We start from the raw sequence: 19919 nt of genomic DNA on the forward strand, positions 1-19919 counted from the left end.
GGTTATTAAACATCAGTGAAAGGCTATACTAGGCTGTTTTATAGCCCTTTTTAGGTAAAGGAGCATATTAATGTGATCTTCCCCAAGCCTCAGCATAACTAGAAAATAATTTAATTCTCTCATGCCAAAGCGAACCAACCAGTCAACCCTAACAACAACAAAAGCAGTAAAAACGTGGTTCTAACAAGACACCTGACAAACTGCAGTGCTTCCCTAATTGTCTTCTTGTCATATCTGTTTAGTGTGAATCATGAATTGAGTGGATACTCGAGCAACCAGGATCCAGTGGATGGAGCTTGTGCCCACCAAGTCAAAGCAGAGCAGAGCAGAGCAGACCTCGGGTACAGGTAAGGCCTTTTCCATGTATTTCTCTATGTGACACTGGATCACCGAGACTGCCAAGCTCTTGGGGCAGATACTACTGCTGCATCCACCACTCTTCATCCAGGACACTCAGCCCTGGATTAAGCACTGCCACAGTTCAAAAACCAATAGCAGTCTCATGTTTCTTCTGTACCTTGCTTGCAAATATCTTGACTACACTGCAAAAATTTGAAGACCTTTTAGTTTGTCTTGAGATGAATTTTACCATTTATGTCTGCAGCCCACTGCTGCACTGGATCTGTGTATGACTGCACATAAAAAGAAAAACTCACTTGCTAACTGTAATTGCATACAGTGCAAGCACAAAATACAAGTTAAATATGATTACCAAAGTTCACCCATCTTGAATCATTTAAGATTCAAAACTTAAACAGTGAAGTATTAATTTTATTCCAGGCTTTCCCATCAATACTATAGCATCATTCTGTATGGGAGTTCCTCACTACCCTTGTATTGTACCATAATACCTAAGAACATAGTACAATTCACTTGCTTGCAATTTATGTAGTATGTATGTGTCAAAGAAATGGATGAATTTTAGATTACGAAGTTAGAAACACTGATACCCACACAGGCATGAAACTTGGTGTTTTTTACTGCTGCTGTCATGCTCCTTCTGTGACTTTGTGCAAGTCATTCCAGTTCTGTGTCTTCAGACTCACAGTGCACCTGGATAGGCAAGTCCAGGACCACTGTTCATCTGGTAAAACTCTCAGGGCCTTAAGTCCTCTGGGCCTCAGTGTTGCTGGTTTTTAAAATGATGTTAAAAGCATACCTAGAACTGCATATACATGTGAAAATTTACTGGCTTAAGTATAGAAATGTAACTATGCCAGTATAGGCGTATCATAATATTTTGCCACGTACAGAAACATCTTGCACTTGTTGCTTCATACCTCCTTCCAGGAATGATGACTGGGTAAAAGCCAAAGTATTTGTTAAATAATGAGTTTCAGTTCAATCTTACTTGTGCAACACTTATCTGACTACTTTACAGATTCCTGTAAGCACGGCAGGCAGGAGAGACTCGCCGATCCTCATGTGCGCTGCAAACTTTCAGCCAGGTCCACTCGGGAGCACACACTCACAGATTCAAACAAGAGTTCAAGTTCATTTCAGAGGGACAGCGGCGTGAGGCTTCATTATCGTGGATCTGGTTGCACAAGAAGCCTCACGCACTGCAACAGGTTTACTCGCGTGAATGAGGCGTAAGTGCAGCATTAGTACCTACGGGCAGGAGGATGTCCACGTGTAAAATACATGGGGATAGAGACTGCTCCGTCACTGGGGGAGGTATTACAGCAATTACTTCAGTATTAAGAATAGACCAAGTGAGGACTGAATCACCTGCGGCAAGAGGCAGGACATAATCCAGTTCGATCAGGAACTGACTTTAACTGAGAGTCTGACAACATCTGCCACTGCCGGAGCTCCCCAGCCGCGCTCCAGCCGTACAGCAGCGCTTTTTAACCCCCTGAGGAGGTGCCCGAGGGCGCTCGGACATCGGGACGGTCTGGGAGTCAGCGGATCCCAGCAGCCCGAGCTCCCGGCCGGAGCCGCTCGGCGGCGGCGGGCGCAGCGCTCCCAGCGGGACCCGGCGGCGCGGCGGCGGGGGCGGGAATTTGGGGAGGATCCCTGGCCGGGCTGGTGCGTGTGTGTGTGTGGTGTGTGTCTGTCTGTATGTGTGTGCGTGTGCCGGTGAGCGGCGCGGGGCGGCTCAGGCCGCCTGACGCCAGCCGGGCCACATCCATCCCGCTCCCGCTCCCGGCGCGGAGCCGCCCGTCACCGCCCGCCAGCCGGTAACAACTTCGCGTCCCCCCCGCGCCTCTCCCCGCTCGCTGCCCGCCGTGCCCGCGCATCCTCCTCCTCCTCCTCCTCCTCCTGCTTCTGCTCCCTCCCTCCCTCCCTCCCTCCCCCGGGTGGTCCCCGGCCCGGGGGCAGGACCGCGGCGCGGGAGCGGCTCCTCGGCAGCGCTGCCCTCCGCTCTCCTCCCTGCCCGGCATGATGGCGTCCCTGCGGCGGCCCGGGGGGCACCGCTCCCGGCTCCAACTTCGGCGGTAGGTGCCACGCCGGGCCCGCCGGGAGACACAGCCTTTCCCCGCCGGGAAGCCGCCGTTCTTCTCCTCCTCCTCCCCGTTCCCGTTCCCGGCCCCATTGTGCGCCCCCGGGGACGCGGCGGAGCCCCGGCCGGCCGGGGCAGGGGCCGCCTTTGTGTGTGCGGGAACAACCCTTCGCCTCCCGCCTCGGCCCAGCCGCGTCCCTCTCCCTTTAATTTATCTTTTTTTTTTTTTTTTTCTCCCCCTCCCCCCGTCCTTTCTTTCCGCAGCCCCTTCCCCTCCTTTCCCTCCCCCCCCCCCCCCCTTCCCTTCTTTCTTCTTTAATGACAAATCTGTGCTTAGAGGTCAAGGAAAGTTCACTTAATTTTTTTTTTCTTCTCACTGTTAAAGGGTTTGGATGCTTGAGATTTTCCCCCTCCTCAGTATAGTTTCTTCATATGCTTGTACAGCCAAATAATCTTATCCTGAATATAGATCTTTAGAGCTTATTAAGATTTACTGGCGTGGAAATATTTAGTCATGCGTTCGAAAGGATCTGGGCCAGATACTATTTTTTTTTTTTATATAAACCGAAGTCAGAGGGAGTTCTGCCCGAAGCAGGGTTGCTGTGATTGCTCTTTTGTTAGTAGAATAATCTGAAGAAGATATGTGGTACGACCTTACAGTTTGACTTTACAGTATCTGAATAATTAGAGCTTATTCTGAAAATCAGTTATTATTTTGGTGTATTTTAGGATAAAATGATGCTCACTGCATGTCGAAAAGGGTAACAGTTTTATTTGGGGAAGTATTATAAACAGAGGTTTATAAAAGCAGTATTGTTGGATCCAGATGGAGAGGACTAAAAGTAGATGTGTATTTCAGATACAAGCAAATGGAAAAGATCATTGACTGAAATATGTCAGTGTTTAATGGATGTCAGTGCTTAAAGATACAGTGTCTTGAAACTAATATGCTTAGGAAAGAGCTGTCATAGCTGATAGTTTGAATCTCTTTTGCACACAGAGGAGAAGTCAAAGAAAACTTGTTTAATTTTTTCACCTCCAATAGTTACATGTGTTTTTAAGCAGCGCTCAAGAATAAGAGTAAAAACTGAACTACCCAGCCCACAGAGAACACTTTTCTTTGCAGGCCTGTGTCTGTAATTCTGTCAGTCTTCATGTGGCTGACTGTGTGCACCTTGTCCTGTCAAACAATAGGAGCAAATCATGTGAGAGAACCTAAGATTGACTTAATTTTTTCTTTTACTTGTCAGTAATTACTCTGCTGAATTATGGGACATGAGTTTGTTTGTTGCAGCTGATTAATACTCATTTAATTTTCCCATTGAACCAGAGAGCAGTGCTATGAAGCTTTTTAGAGGTTCTCATTGGATTTTACTGCAAGTTTTGAGTGCTTGTTTCACTACTGTGACTGGAAAAGCATAAGTGTGAAAATGAAGGATATCTGGCCCTTTTTGAAGTACTTGCTGTGGTCTTAGGGATGAAATCTTGCAATTTACTTCAGACTGTAAGTAGGTGGTAGAGAGAAATTTCCCTTGATTTGGGTGATCCAGAGGCCTTCCACAGCTACCAGAAAGGATCAGTTCAAGGCATGATCAGGTTACCCCAAGGGTAGGGATTTGTCCTTGCGTCTGTTTTGACCCCATTACCATTGGATATGTAATCAAATACATTTTTTCCTACTCTGTCCTGTTCAGCTTGCTTTTTCGTGTACCCTTGAAGATGTGATGATCCAATACATTCGAGAAAAGTGACTGAATAAACAGATGGAGATCTTTCTGTTTTGGTATAATATTAACTATCAATCAAATATTTGAAAGCTGATGAGTTTAGTGTTTGTTTTTCCTCTGTAGTTTGAACAGAGAGTAAAGAGTTGGACGTGAAGAAAAGCAATACAAAGGTTAATTAAAGTGCTACTTGTGTTTCTGAGTACTGAGAAATTAATCAGATTAAACTATGAGTTTCTTTGCTTGGTATAAAGATTTTAAAAATGAAGAGGTTATGACTTTTAATTTTTTTTTTAAATTGAAGCATGAATGCACTGGATATTACATATAGCCAGTGTTCTATGAAGCCCAAGTTGTGTGTGTAAAATAAAAGCTCATTTGAGTAGTCTTACAGGCCTAATGGAGGCATCATCTCAGCTTTATAAATAATGTAAGTTGTGTATAATGTGGAGTCCCCAGAGATTGCAGAGAAAGCATCATTACCAGCCTTTTCAACCTGCTGGAGATCTTAAATTGATTTACAGCACTGAACTGGTGCAAAATGATACATCAGGATGACACAGGGTCAACCTGTAAAAGTCTATGATGTGAGCCTGTTAGTTCAGTCATCATAATTAAACCATATTATGAGGGCAGTGAAGCAAGTGTCTGTGACATGTCCCATTGTGCTTCAGATACGGGTGGTTTAAGAATCAAATAAAGACAGCACCGTGTTTTTTTATTTAAGTTATGCAAAGAGTAGTTGAAATTAAAGCTTGTGGGAAAATGCTGAACCAATTTAGGTTGACTCTTAACCTCTTCCTTGCAGTCATTAGGAACTGAAATAGATGAAGGCATGTGCAGCTTCGAGATGTGTGCGTGGGGAAGTGGTTGTGAGTGAATCTCTGAATTTTATATATCCTTTCTCAAGCCTCAGAATCAGCTAGACTTTACCTGCAGACTGTGCTGTCAGATATCCACGGGACAAACAGCCAAACAAGCCAATTGTTTGGACTTTTTTTTCCCCCCCTAGTATTTTTATCCTACTGAAGTTTGTAATTTACTGTTGAAATGTTCCTGCAGATTTGAGTTCTTGTATAAGACAGAGCATTTTAGTCCTATCTTGAACTATATGACCAAACTTATTTTAGAACAGACACTGTAATTTTGAATATGGCTTGGCATAGCTCATTCTGCTTTTCTTTAGTGAAGGCAACTGTGGCTTCAGATTTGTGTTTCTCTCTAAGTGCCTTAGGAAGTAGCATGCCACAGGTAGTAAAATGTTTATTAAAGCATCTTAGGTCTTGCTGTTTCTACTGGTAAAATCACTGTGAAGTTTTGTGGGAAAAATCCTGAAAAAACTCCTTTTTTCCCCTCTTTTGTGCTACTCAGTGTGCTCTCAAATCTTGGGGATTTGAGAGTTTTGCATTTGTTAGTGATTAAACCAACTCCTTATACCTGAATTGGTGTGAACTCTGCACTCAATCTCCTGAGCTTCTCCCAGCCAAGAAAGAAACATATCTTATTTTTAGTCACAAACATAAGTTAAAAAAAGAAAAATTGAGGCATACAAGAGAAGCAGAGAAAATAGATGGTCACTAGTGGTAAGAGATCCATTAATCTCCAGGTTCAGTTGCATCTCAACAGCATGTGCTTTAGCTGAGGTGCTTTCTGAGTGGCAGGTAAGAGAATTAAAGCTTGCTTTTGAGTGCAGTGTCTTACAAAATGTGGATGTGGAGCTGTCTTCTGCTCTGTCAGTGCAGATGAAGAAACCACCTTGTTGAAGAGAGAGCCATAAAATCTGTGAAAATGAAAGTCAGATTGCACAAATTGCTTTATGGTTAATGAAGTGATTCTGCCGACCTGTAGGGGTATTTTGTTTTTTCTTTTTTTTTTTTTTTTTTAATTTCTGATTTAGATTTTCATGACAAACTCACCCAGTTGTGCTTTCAGAGTGGGGAAGGGTCTGTTCTGCCCTTAAAGACTTAACTGATTTCCCAATAGTAACAGCAGACTAGTATTCTTCACTGGCCTTTCTTCTGTGTATAGCAAAAAATTGAACACATACCAGTCGATAATTAAAAGATGATATGCAGTTCCTAGAAATTTATCTTTGAAATTAACTGAATGGAAAATTCGAGTTTGAAACATAAATCCCAAGTTGGCAAGTGAGGCTTGAAATGCTAGTGACCTAAAGGCTCATCTACACAGCTATCTTGGAATTCTCGAGCTGTTATGCTCAAGCCATGATGGTATAACTGTAGAACAGCACGGAGAATTTGTCTATTAGAACAGAGGTTTTTGCTTGGGATGGGAAAGAGGTTATTTTAAATTTATGCTTTTTAATTTATAGAGTTGTGTCCCTGCAGGCTGGTGTGTAACTATTTCTGTTAAAATGTTTCTATGTTTCAGGATTCAAAATAACCGGAGATAATGTTAGATTGTACCTCTTGTGAAGGGCATTGCCGAGGGTGGACTCAGAGGGGAGGAGGAGGATGCTCTTGGCTGGCTAATGGCTGCCACAATGATCCCTATCCTGCTCCTCAGACAAATGTTCATTTGCATTACAGAAGCTTTTTGGTTCCCCGTGTATTTGAGTGGGGGACACTTTTGTTTTTTAAAGGTATAGAGAAGGCAAGCATTTAATAAAATAGGCTAATTTCAAGAAATAAAAATGTTTTCTAGAGTGAATCCAGATTGTACAGGATCTCTCCAATAGGCTAATTTCAAGGAATAAAAATGTTTTCTAGAGTGAATCCAGATTGTACAGGATCTCTCCCTGCATCCGTTTGATGCCTGCATGTGTTGGCATTGAAAGTTCCTCCTAATTCAGTAGGAACAAAGGTTGAACACACTACTCCTAATTAGCCCCTTTGAAGTCAAGTGTTCGGTGCAGGTAGTGCTGAACTCGGCTGAGCTGTGGAGATGGGTCCATTTTCGTTATTTCTTTTATTTTGGGGAAGACGGGAGGATGTGGATTGGGTACTGTGGCATTAGGATTACTCTGATGGAAGGGTTGTGGGGCTGTGTGACCACAGTGCCAGCCCTGACAGCTGTCCTGTGTGTGTGGCACAGAAGCTGGACTGAGCTGGCATTGGATGAGAAAGGGTTTTCTGCAAGCAGGGTTTTTTTTGCTCAGTTGTACTCTCCTGGTGACTGCTGTCTTGAGACTCTGTAGAAGCTGAGTTTAGATCGAGAGTTGAAGCTTTTTTTCCCCCTTCTAGACTTGCCAGTGCAGAGAACCTGACCAGTAGAGCTATTCTGGACACTTGCACAATTCAGTCATTCTGTTGTAGCTCTGTAATGATTTTGGACTATATGTCACTTTTATTTTCATATAGGTTATCCACTTGGGAGAGTGATACTAGAACAGATGTCACCAGCCTTCCTCATTTAGTTCTTCCCCCACCCTTTCCCTAGCATGCACAGGCAAAGTCTAGAGTACAAGGAGGAAAAACAAATTATTTTTAAACATGCCTTTATATAAGCCATTATATTTAGGCACTGTTCAAAGCAGTATCATCCAAAACCAACTATTATGTTGACTTGGCATGTAAGCAAATCATTAATGTGGTTCACCAGTGATTTCTGAAGCATTATTTCATATTTTTGTACTTAAAAAGGGAACACTCTTCCCAACATGGCAGCAGATGAGCCTGTCTGAGTAAGTCGGTACGGACAGTCTGAACTATAGCACTTAGTGGTATTCAGAAGTATATAACTTGCAAGTTTTTGTCATTAAAATCATTAAAATGCCAATCCAGATCAAAGTGACTATCAATCCAATATCGGGGAACATGGAAATAAGATATCCATTAAAAATTTTTACGATGCTGAGGTGATTGTAGACAGAATCATGAGAGTTTTTGCTGTCTCCTCGTGTCTGTCCCCAGCATGAGTGTCATAATCACGTCTGCCCTCCAGATTTGACTGACCGACCTTCTTTCAGTACTTGGAACTGCTGTTTGAGGGGAAGCTGAAAATATGTCCTCTCAATACAGATTTCATCCCTGAGTAGAGCTTGGATTTCAGGATTTACGGCATTACAGAGTTTCTTCTACAGAGGTTGCAAGACTGATGTACGTGTTTAATGTGTAAGTAAATGAAAGCAGAAAAAGCATGTGTGCACACAGGGCTAATACTTGACACTTCTGTAGCAGGTTGAAAAGTTTTCCATGAGTTCAGAGAATCCTGTAAATTCAGATTGCTTGGGGTACGTAGTGACCATAGTTGATGATATTTTTACTTTTCTTCTCCGCTTTGTTCAATATTTGCTAATTGGTATCTCATTCTTCTGTGTTTACATGAAAGATTGGTTTACTGAGGATATTTTTCTTGCAAATAAGTTCAGACTTCTGATTTCAAGCATTTTAAGGCATTGAAAATAATAGCAGCATTCTGTCTGTTGAAACCAGGGTATAAGATTCTTTAAGATATCCTAAAGTATGTAGGATTATTCAGAGTGGATAGGTATGCTATATGTGCACATGTGAATACCTAAAATAATAGCCACTGTTGAAAGTTAAATTATTTGGATCAGACAAAGGAGAACTTATATGTAGTTAAGAAGAACCTGTAAATTTGTCAAGGTTTGTGTATGTAATAACTGTTTATATATAAATAAATAAATGCTGTTTAAATGCTTAAAAGCATAAAATCAGTTTTGGTTAAAGATGAGGTACATAACTGGAGAATCACGTTGCAACAAATTGTGGCTTCCACTGAAATGTGTTCCTAAGGATGACAGGAGGAGGAAACATCTGCTGTTCAGTCAGATGCTCTTAATGAGCTGCATATTTGACTTTATTCTGCCAATATATTACACCTTTGTATCTGTTAGGTTGCATTTGAATGTTGATGTGGGAGAACTTAATCAAGTGCCCTTGTTGTCTTACATGTATCTTACTAGTAATTCAACTGACCTGTTGAGGAACAAAGTATGTGGCTTGTAACTCACTGTATTTTCTGAGGCAGGGAAGAGAGGGCTCTCAGAAATTTTCTCAAGACAAATGTGGTAGTGTGTGTAAGAGAAAGGGTGGAAAGTGGTGTAGAACTGACATCTCCTGCTCTTTTGGTTGATGATTTAATTCTCTGTGGTGTCCCTGTAATTTATAAAGCTGAGGAATAGCAAAAAATGTACAGATTGGGGTTTTTTATTCTTTGTTGTTTTTTAACTCCTTGCCCTTTTCTTTCTAGCCCTCCCAAGACGTTGCAAAACAAACTCTGCCAGTGTTTTGGTAGGACAAAAAGGTTGGCAGAACACTCTTGCTCACTATTGGCCAGTTGGGTTTTTTTCAAGGTTTCCTGAGCTGTCTTACATGAAACAAGAAAGTTACTTTCAAGTTAGGCTGCCAGCACCTGCTTATGAGTGTAGATGCTGCTCACAGGTCCTGAAAAGTTACTAATGGCTTATCAATAAAACATAGTCCTATTGGATGAAGGGTCTTTCTCTTGATATCCAAATGCTCTGTTGTGAAATTTGACGTATTTTTACCACTGTTATGGTTTCCTGGCTGAAATATACTTCCAGGAAGGCAGGTTTGGTTTTATTTTAACCTAGGAAGGGCTTTATTTAGGTTAGTATAATTACACGTTGTCTGATTAATTTTTTTTTTTTTTCTGTTGACCTTACTCCCTGTACGATAAAATAATCCACCTGGCCTTTGCAGATAGGCTGGGAGACAAACAGTACGTGAACATGACAGGGGTTAGTCATGGTTGCTGAAGGTATCTGGTGCTATAGTGATGAGCATGGTATGGGAACCTCTGCAGATCAGAATCTTTCAGTAGCTCCCAAGCAGTGAAAAGGGGGGTGGAAAAGTGGCTTCTTACCAGAGCTGTTTGTGAAGCAAGGTGACAGTGATGAGGACTTGCATTTTAGTGTAACGGAGCTGTACATGAAGCTGGACTTCAAGGGTACAGGCATGAAGGAAGGAAGAGTGATGCAACTCAGAAGGCTTCTGGAGTCTTTGAAGTGATCAAAATCAGGGGAAAAAGCAAGTTTTCTTATGCCTCTGCCTATACACAGCAAATAGAGCTCATTCCCTACCCCGGTAGCACTTGATGTGATTTTGTAGTTGTGCTGAGGCAAGCAGAGTTCTATCCAGTTTTCTTGAACCGGTTGCTTTTCTGATGTGAACCAAATTCTTGTTTCCAAATGATTGGCAGGTGGTTCTTTAGAGAACTTCACAGAATCACAGTGTGGTTCAGATTGGAAGGGACCCCTGCAGGTCATTTGGTCCAGCCCTCAGCTCAGTCATGGCCACGTAGGTTGCCCAGGACCGTATCCGGGTGACTCCTCTATTTTTCCAGTTAAATGACAACTGCGCTGTTGTTTTGTCACAAAAGCGAAGAAAGCAGGTTTGAAATTTATCTAAACCTCAGAGGCCTGACCACATGATGGCTTCAGGGATTGTTCTATGTGTAATGCGTTTACACTGGTTTGATTTCAAATGTGTGGTCTTTCAGGAATCTCAAACACGTTTAAAGCATGTGCTTCCCTGCACAGGGAAGGAAGAGGGAGGTGAGTGAGACATAGACCCAACTTGAGTGGCTCTACTAAGGTCTTATCATGAATCTCCAACGTTTAGGACCGGAATTTCATCTTTCTTCACACAATCTTTCCTCTTGGCAGACACTTCTGCCTTTTTATCACCGAGGAGAGAGATAGAGAGGTAGATAAAAAAGACAATGGTTATGTCTTTGTCCTAATTGTTCTGCTAACTACCTGGTGAATGCAGTGACTAACTACAGTTATTTGAAAAATGTGAAGTTTGACCTGGCTGAATGGCTTGGAAAACCTGGCTTACCTATAGGTTAACATCTCGACTATTACAGTTTCCCGTTTTGCACTTTTGCCCGCTGCTGGCTTTACAGTCTGGCATATTTAATAACAGGCCCTTTATTATCCATGCTAGCTAATGTCAGTGTTAAGTGCTTTCACTTGGATGTAGTGGCCAAAGGAAAAGTCTTTGTCTTTATTAGCTTAAAAACTTAAGATAATGTAATTACAGTTTCTGTAATGTGTCGTATTTTATTTCATCTGGGAGATATTTTAAAAATGCTCTCAGCTTAAAACTCTGCAGTGTGTGGTATTTTTGGATAGATGGATATGAAATCACTCTTCTTTTTTCCGAAGTCTGCTGTCTAGTTACTAGAGCAGAAGGCAGTGGTGGCAGAGGGGGGGTTGGAGTGCTTGCTGGAGTGTTTGGTTATTCAGAACTGGCCAGGTCAGAACTCCTTGCTTCAGAAATGAGACCAGGTTTTGCAGATCAGCTGAAGTACTCGTGTCTGAGTGTGAGCTAATCTTTGACCTGGATATCATCTAAAATTCAGGGGTGGCAGCTCCACAAGATAGAGAGAACTCTTAACAGTTGGGTTTCTCTCAACCCCAGCCATGATTTCTTTGTGTTTGCTGGTGGGCTGACTTCAGCACTCATCCTGCTCTGAGCTAATCCCGCAGAACGTTTTTTTGGTTGATGTTGTTTTTGCCAGGTTAGGAAGGGGAATTGACTGACAAATAGAGGGGAAATTATGTTGGAGTACTGAGGCTGGCACATGGGACTAAAGGGAAACCTTTTGTCTTTGGGTGGGAGCGAGCTTGTGAGGCTGCTCATCTGCTTGTGGGCCAAGGTAGCCAGTTATAAAAGAGTGCTGCAGGACTCCCAGATGAAGACTTCCTTAATACTCTTGCCAAGGAAAGGTCTAATTTACAGGTTTTTTTCCCAGATACTTACGTTGGTGATTAGCATGGTGAGGTTAGACTGCCAAGAGTTACGTCAGTCACAAAGCCCCAGTGTAGTTATATTGGCAGCAAAACGACAGTGATTAATGATACAGTGTATTTTATGGGGGGTGAGGGAGGATGGATGGGCAGCAACACTTAAACAAGCTTTTCTAGTCAAGTGCTGTTTTGCTGGTATAAGCTGCAAGCTGTGTTAGAAATGTTTTTCTAGTTTAATGCAACCGTATGAGTAGAGCACACCCAGTGCACCGTGTGAGACAGGACAAATGTTCTTCCTCATGAGGAAAAGAGTGTCCTCCAAGTTTAACTTCTTAGTAGTAGAAAGTTTATTTTGCTCTTTAGAGGATGAAATAACTTGAAACAACTGGCAGACCATGTACTGTTAGCAGCATTATCAAGAAACCAGAGAAAAGGTAAATATTAAACCCATTAAAAACTGTTCCGTAAAAGCAGACTGGGGTTTACCAGAAATCACTGCCAGTGAAGACAACTAGGGCACCTGAAGCTGATACATGCTGTGAGCCAATGCACTGCTTACAGCTTTCCTGGGTTCAGCACCACTGCATAAATCTCTTTCAAATTTTTGGCTTTCAATCCACTTTTCTCAAAGGAAACTTAGAAAGCGTTTGTTTTGACAGCATATGGTAAACGTGTTTAAAAACCTTTCTTGTTTCTTTCATCTTTCTATTTCTCAACTTCAAGGAATTAGACTATCTACATATTTAAAGTACAAACTTTAGGTATTTCCCTAGTGGTAGTGCTGGAGCAAGGTACTTGTTGAATTCCCTTGTAGCCCTCCTCTCCGCTGAGGAACTATCCAGAATCTGGGAGGCCAACTGCAATTTTTGAAACATTTTTTTCCTCTGGCTTGGCTACAGGCTTCTTTGAAATTTTTTGTTCTGTAAAGAAAACATCGCCATAACTGGCATAAATACTCCAAGGCTATTTAGTACAGTTTACTGAATGACTGTTCCCTTTACCCTTGTCCCCACTAAGTTTATCAACTATGACTCTTGTTCATGGTCAGACCCGATGCATCTCCTGTGGTTTGTGAACCGGGAGTGGCTGAGAACTTGGAGTTCTGGTACCAGGCTGCTTTGGCTGAAATCTCATATTTCTGATTTTTTTTCCATCACACCTTTGCCTATCTTTTTGCTTCCCCTGATCTGGGACACAAGGGCTCTCAATCTTCCAGGCCAGCCAGCAGTCAAGGTTGTTTGAGCCTAAAGGCTTGTTATCTCGGCAGCTGGGGAGTACTGGTTTCATCCCCAGAATTAAAGGCATCTACTTTAATGACTTAAAGACAAGGAGTCTGAAATCTTGGTGTGTTCTTTCTGTACACCGGCTTTTAGCCTAAAAGTAAGTAGTCTTGGAAAGCTGCAAGTCCTGGAAGTTCACCCTTGCAGTCTCACTTTGTGACTTTGGAGTTTGGAGTCCTTCTGTCCGTCCTCTGTAGTAGGACAGCTATGACTGTTCAGTAGCATGCAGCAGTGGAAAATTTGGGAAGCATTATAGCTGTTTTAGCTATCCTGCTGCTGACCTTGCAGAGCATGGTTTCTTTGGGAAATGCTGTATTTTGGTGTCTCAGCTGCAAGGTTGCAATGCTGCAACTTTGCCAAACCTGAATTTTGAAACTTCAAACTGCTCTTGGAAAATTAGGGTGCAGTGAGTAATAAGTTGCCTTATTTCCATATGCAGAATCACACAGGCTCTGTTAATAAAAAAAAAAAAATGTAGATAAGGAAAGGGTAGTGAGTAATTCTTTATGTGGCTTGATTCCTCTTCCAAAAATCATAAAAAGCTTGGAGATAACCAGGGGATCAGACGGATAGATTACAGCCTTTTTCTTGTGTTGTAAAACTTCCGTATTCCCAGTAAGCAATGTAGGAGGATGTCTCCCACTTCCTTTCAAGCTATGCTGTTCCCAACTGCTGTATTAACTATCAGTTTCTATCTGTGGATTGAAGCCTTTGTACAAAATGCTCCAAAGCCTTGATCTCTGGCATATGAGAAAACAGTTTGACGTGAGATTCTGCAGATGTTCTGGCACAGGGCTGTGACAGCTGCTTTTGCCTCATCCTACAGTTTTTTGGATCTCTCTGGCTCCTCATGGATGTGTGCACCCTTGTTTTGCCTGTTCAGAAGGGGAAAAGTGTGTCTGTGACTTCTGGGCCTATGCTTGGCCCGTTCCCTGTGGGCAGTGGTTAGGAGACGTGTTTCCTTGGTTGTGGTGAGAGCAGTAGCACTGGCACATGCTCCAGTCTCAGCCACAGTGCTTTTGCCCTCTGTCCCCTCATTGCAGTGGTCATGGGCTCTTGCTCAGGGCCGAGTGACTTGGTGGTGTGGTGATGTTGCTTGGGCTAACAGCATGTGGTTTTACAGAAAGGTCTTGGTGCCATCCTGCCAGCAAACGCTTTGTGCTGGCGGCCACCTCTCTGGCTTTTTTTGTCTAATACTTGCCTCTTAATCAGTACCTTTCAAGAGTTTTGTTATGTGAGGAAGTGGTGTGACCAAAGGGAAAAGGAGCTGTGTCTCCTGAGCAGCAGCTCAGCGCTCTCCATGACAATACTCTTTCTGCAGACAAGGTTTTACAGCTTAGGTATGGCAGGACAGAGCTGCACTGACAGCAAATTCAGCTGCAGTCAGTAAACTTCTTTGGATCAAAATGCTCTGAGAACAGAGCTGTTAGACTTCACTGGTGAACTGATTGTCATCTGGAAGGTTGTTGGCTTCCAACCACAATAATATGTGATGCTTGTTTTCTTCCAAGTGTGCCTGCTGATCCAGGGGAAAGCTAGTGATCCTTAATGCCTGGTCTTCAGTTGAACAAAGAGTTGTTCCTTTGGGCCAGTAGAGTAATTGGATGAAAACATTTGTAAAAGTGAGACCCTGTCTTTGTAATTGTGCATCAATAGCTTTATTCTCCACAAGTATAGGTTTGAATACTGGTGAAATTGTACCCCATCCTGGGATTATATTGGGGTGTAGTTGAAGGCCATTCAAGTTCTTAGTGTAGGCAAGCTGAGACTTGTACCTCACGTGCTGGTAGAGGCCTTGATCAACCTCTCCTCTGTGTTTGCTGCTGTATTTTAAACATGAAATCAAGGTTTCCTTGACCTGATCTCATGAGGATCCCTATAAATTTCTATTTGCCTGTAAATTGCAAGAGTTTAACTGTCCTGTGTGTAAGCTGAAGGGGCATCTGTAAACACTGTGATCTTGTCTCCCTCCATTTGTGAGTTTGGGTGTCTTGATAAGTACCAAGATACTGCCAGGAAGTATCTGCTGTGATGTGGTCCTGCAGCTGCTGCTCAGTGTCCTGAGGACCTGGAGCACACTGGAGTTTGTGTCATCTGAAGTCCAGTCCCAGTTTTCAGAAGGACACTAATGGCATGCTGTAGCTAAATAATGTTTCATTGGACAGTGAAAATCTGGCAAATATTGGTGTTTGTTTCTGCGTTGTATAAACTTGGCTTGGAAAGCTGTGTCATCTTTAAACACTTTCTCTCTCCAGAATGGTAGTTGTGAATTGCAGGACACTTCCCAAAATCTAGGATTTTAAAGACATTTTAAAGACATGAAGACGATTCAGTGTTTCAAAGGTCATGTAAAAGCAAAAAATAGCTCCTTAGTTTTTTGCAAATAAGACAAAGACCAGGAAAGATAGCGGAATCCTTTAAAAAAAGTAAAGCATGAATCTCATAAAATGCATTGAAATGTCTTTGATACTGGCAAACTGAAGAGGTGTTCTTGTTTCAGGTGTATGGGGGACTAATCTGTGAAAATATTTATTTAATTTAGTGACATTCCCTTTTTGGTTTAATTTTCATCAGTTTGTTCTACTTTGCTGAGGCTTGACCCAGAAGTTCTTTCATTAATAAATAAGTAATTTTTCTTCTCACTTTTTGTCATCTCTTGCTTTCGTGGAAGATTCCGCTTTAAAGCTGGGGATCTTGGGCTGTCATTTAACATCTTTACTTAATCTCTGATAAATGAGGTCTGGGTCACAGTCTTTAGAAGTGGTTTAATGCAGCTGATGTAACTGTATTGGTAAAATGAATCATTTGGAGGTGCAGTGACTTGCCTTAGCTTAGCATAACTGGAGTGCATTTGATGGGGTTCCCTCAAAAAACACCCTGTTGTAGCACTGCTCTGGCTGGGGCTGACAAACTCCTTTCTAAATTCATGCAGTCTGTGCTAGACGGTGCCATTCTCCGAAGACAAAACACATCTTGCATTTTATGAGCTTTTACTCAAAAATTTTGATGCCTGAGTGGTGATGGGCATTTTTCTTATTTTTGTTTGAAAGGTTTTCCTTTGTGCTGCAGATGTACGTTATAACTACTTTTAAAAAACAAAAATCCCTGAAGGTGACATGTCAGTAAATTTTCCCCATCTCACCTGTGAAGGAAGTTCCTCCCGCCCTGTGCTGATGAATTGGAGGGAAATGCTTTTTTCAGCTGATAAAAAGAAATAAAATTCCGTGCCCTTCCCAAAGGAGGAATTCAACAATTGGACAAGTGGCGTGGGACCATGTGTTGGTTTGTAAAAGGATATAGTTTGTAAAGATGTTTCCTTTGATGCCTGTGATGAATATGGATGTGTTTCCGTTGGAGAGGGTTTTGATTAAATTATGCAATTAGAGCTGACCAGACAGATCTAAATATAGGAAGAGGTTTCAGTTATCCTGCCTTTGTGTGTATTAACACACCCACACAGATGTGTGTTTGTTATTGTTGTAAACAACACCTGTTTTCTAAAGACAGTTCAAAAAGTCAGGAAAGGGAATGGTCTTTGTGGAAAAAGGGAGTTCCATAGGAGTTTTATGATGAAAGGGGGGGGAAAAATCTGTTTCCCCCAGCTTTTTGACCTTTTATAAAAGGACTTCCAACTTAATTTTAATAGCTGGACTAGTCCTGTCATCCTTGTGGATATCCCATGTTCACAAAGCTATAGCCAGTGCTCTGGACTGGTCTTATAGGTTCTTCTGCATTTTTCAGGATTTGGTCTGTGTCACCTAATGATGCTGACTGAGCTCCTTGGCTGCTCCTGCACTCCAGAGTGCTCCTAGTTCCTGGTGGGACAACATGTGGATAGAGCAAAAGTGAAATCGAGAAACCTGCCCCAAAGATGCACAATGAAATACCCACTGTGATGACTCGTAATCCATTCTGTCTCTTGACAGCTTGTTTGTTTGGATATGTTTTTCTTTTGAATGTTTTGTCATAATTTGAGGATTTCTTTAAGCGGCCTTCAGCTTGGAGAGAGTGAAAAATTGAGAATCTCCTCCTTCATAGCATTTAGGGAAAAAAACACATCATGAAAACTATTCTGGTAAGTTTTGTGGTTCACAGCATTGTATTCATCTTATAGGTTATTTTAGTGAAGTTCATAGTTTTGCAATCCCATCTGTGCCAGAGTTTTGACTGAATCATCAAGTTACAGTTCCTTCCTGACTTCAGTTAAAATACTAAGTTGCGGTTTTAGAGATAATCTTTGAAAGCGCATCCGATTCAGTCCAACTGCTTTCCGACACCAGAAGGGATTTGTGCACACCTGGGTTGTATGTTTTGATCTATCCTTCTTCTACTAGCCCTGGTGTGCACCAGGCTTATCCAGCTTCCAGTATCTTGGCAAACTTGGTTTTAGTTTTTTTGTGTAGTCTTGGCAAGTCAAATAAGGACGATGAGGAGACCAGCAGGCTTTTTTAAAGGAGGAGCTGGTGGTTTGTGATTTTGTGGAATCTCAGGTGCATCTGAATGCAGGAATGAGTGAAATTCAGCAGTGCCAGAGAAATTTACCATTTCTCATCCCTGGTGAAAAAGGCAGGATTTGAGGAGCTGGTGATCACTTAAGAGGCTTGTTGGTGTTGGTTCTTGTAAACAAGGTGGAGCTGTATTTTAATGAAGGTGTAGATAAAACTCATGCAAGATGTGGTGTTCAAGTTTGTTCTCAGGAGTATGGTTTTCAATATGTCAAAACAGTTGCAAAGGCATTGGGAAGAAATGTTCCTAACCAGGAAAAGGGCAAATTTAATTGTTGATGCATGTGTGTCAAAACTGGGAAAGCAACTTTGCTGTGTGCTTTTCTCACAATTATAGATTTCCTCAGAAAGTTTTTATGCCATTTTAATTGTGTTGTAACGCAGGATTTGGTTTCTAATGTGTACGGAAAACGGGTATTTTTTCTGGAGAAGCAGTGAAGTTACTGTAAAGTCTTTCAGATCTGGTAACTTCAAGTGCAGAAAACCTGCAAGAATTTGCAATTGTTTTACTCTTGTAATGGTGATAATTGAGACTTCAAGGGCAGGGATCAGGGCCTTCTCTGCCCAGAGCTGAGTGGGGAGGCAAGAGGAAGAAACTCTGTGGTTCAGTGTCAAAACTGGCCGAACACTGTGTTCTTGGTTTGAACTGTGGTGAGCACTGGGAAGGAGCTGGCAGATACTGATGGTATGAGGTTATTCCTTCATGCTCTGGACTAAAAAAGCAGTAGGGGTTTTGGTTTTTTGGGTCACTGTTGCTCTCCTCCCCTCCATTGGTAAACTCTACATTGCCCCTGCAGTTTCATTTTGAGCGAGCGGTGCATCTGCTTTTTGTTTCACACTCAGAACTCATGGATTTGATTTGACTTACCCAATAAGTCAGAACTTGTTCAAGTCCTTCTTCTTAAAGCAAATGTCACAGCCCCATTGAGAACAGATTATTTCTTACAAGAAACTGCTGGGGCTGCTGTTGCAGTCACTGCAGTCCCTGCTCTTTGTGTGACACTCTTACCCTCCCACCACCCCCTGAACTAAAAAAGGGTGTGTGTAGGTATCTGACAGGATTTTCTCTATGGGCTGTACAATGATATGTGGGAGGTTTTCTTGGAAGGGTAATCCCTCAACCAAATAGCATGAGTGGTGGCCCAAGAGGAGGCTGGACAGACTGGGTGTTTTGGGCTGTCTCTCAGGATCCAAGACACAGGTTCCTTGGCAGAACAGGCGGGAGGTATCCTCCCTGCTCATGCTGGGCCCAAGTAAGGGAGTCTAATGCAGTGTCAGGAAAAAAGCTGCCTACTCTGTTAGGTATAATGAAGTATTTTCAACACCCAGTGTGCTCCTCTTTCCTCAAATAATATGTTATATATCAGAAATTAACACAGGATTGCATATTTTTTCTGGAATTCTTTCTGCCATGCCCAGAAGGCATATAGAAGAGTTAATTTTTTTTTCTTTTTCTGCTTGTGCTTTTCAGAACTACAAGGAAAGCCAATTCAGGTTCTGTATAAACTCTCTAATGAGCTCTACAGCACTCTGAAATGAAACTTGTTTTCTTTTTACATGTGCATTGTAATGTCACTGAGGTTTCTACCAGGTTTCAGTGCATTTTTCCAAGCTGAGCAAGATCTGATCTCCTGCCATAAGGAGGTGCAAAGAAAGAACTTGTTGATTAAAAACAGGGTAATTCAGCAGAAGACTTTGGACTTCTTGTTTTACAAGTCACTTTACTTGAAGAAAGAAATCGAAACTTTTTGCTGCTTGCTCCAAGAATAGGGAGCTAGAGGAAGTTAATGCACAATATGTTGTTACACATTCTAGCATTACAACTGCTTAGACTGCATGCTTTTTAGTAATACAAGGAAATAGTTCTTGCAGGAATAAAGTGATAGCTCCCTGGCTTCTCTGCCAAAATCTGTTGTTTTTTTCCTTTTTTTCTCCCCTAAAGTTCTGAATATTGTACTGAATACATGAGTTCCTGAAAATATGTGTCTTTCAGAGCAGGTAAATTAATTACTAAATATTTTTAAAGAAGCAGATTAAAATCTCTCTGCTTTTTATTTCTTTATATTGTTACTAAGTAATAGACACTGGGAGGAGGTATGTTGACTAAAATAAGATAAATTGAATTTTTAAAATGTAGTCATAGACTAGATGGTTTTCTCTATTAACAATTATGTAGATTCTCTTCACTGTGGTTCCTGCCCCTTTTTATGTCTAACTGTATTAAGCATATATTAGGAATATTTAATAGGATCCTTTTTGCCT

General features: G+C 41.9%; 1 protein-coding gene across 3 annotated transcripts in view; it reads left to right on the forward strand.

Annotated features, from left to right (window-relative positions):
• Window positions 1–262: 262 nt before the first annotated feature.
• SMAD1 (SMAD family member 1) overlaps window positions 263–19919 on the forward strand; it is a 49638-nt gene continuing 29981 nt past the window's right edge. The window contains exon 1 of one of the 3 annotated variants that reach the window (XM_064651701.1): window positions 263–347. The gene's annotated coding sequence lies outside the window, so the exon portion shown is untranslated. Of the gene's footprint in view, window positions 348–2037; window positions 2184–2264; window positions 2442–19919 lie in introns of those variants that run through there. The other 2 variants (XM_064651699.1, XM_064651698.1) reach the window with 2 other exon arrangements.

This window comes from Pseudopipra pipra, chromosome 4 (genome assembly GCF_036250125.1).
Source record: "Pseudopipra pipra isolate bDixPip1 chromosome 4, bDixPip1.hap1, whole genome shotgun sequence".
Taxonomy (NCBI): Eukaryota; Metazoa; Chordata; class Aves; order Passeriformes; family Pipridae; genus Pseudopipra; species Pseudopipra pipra.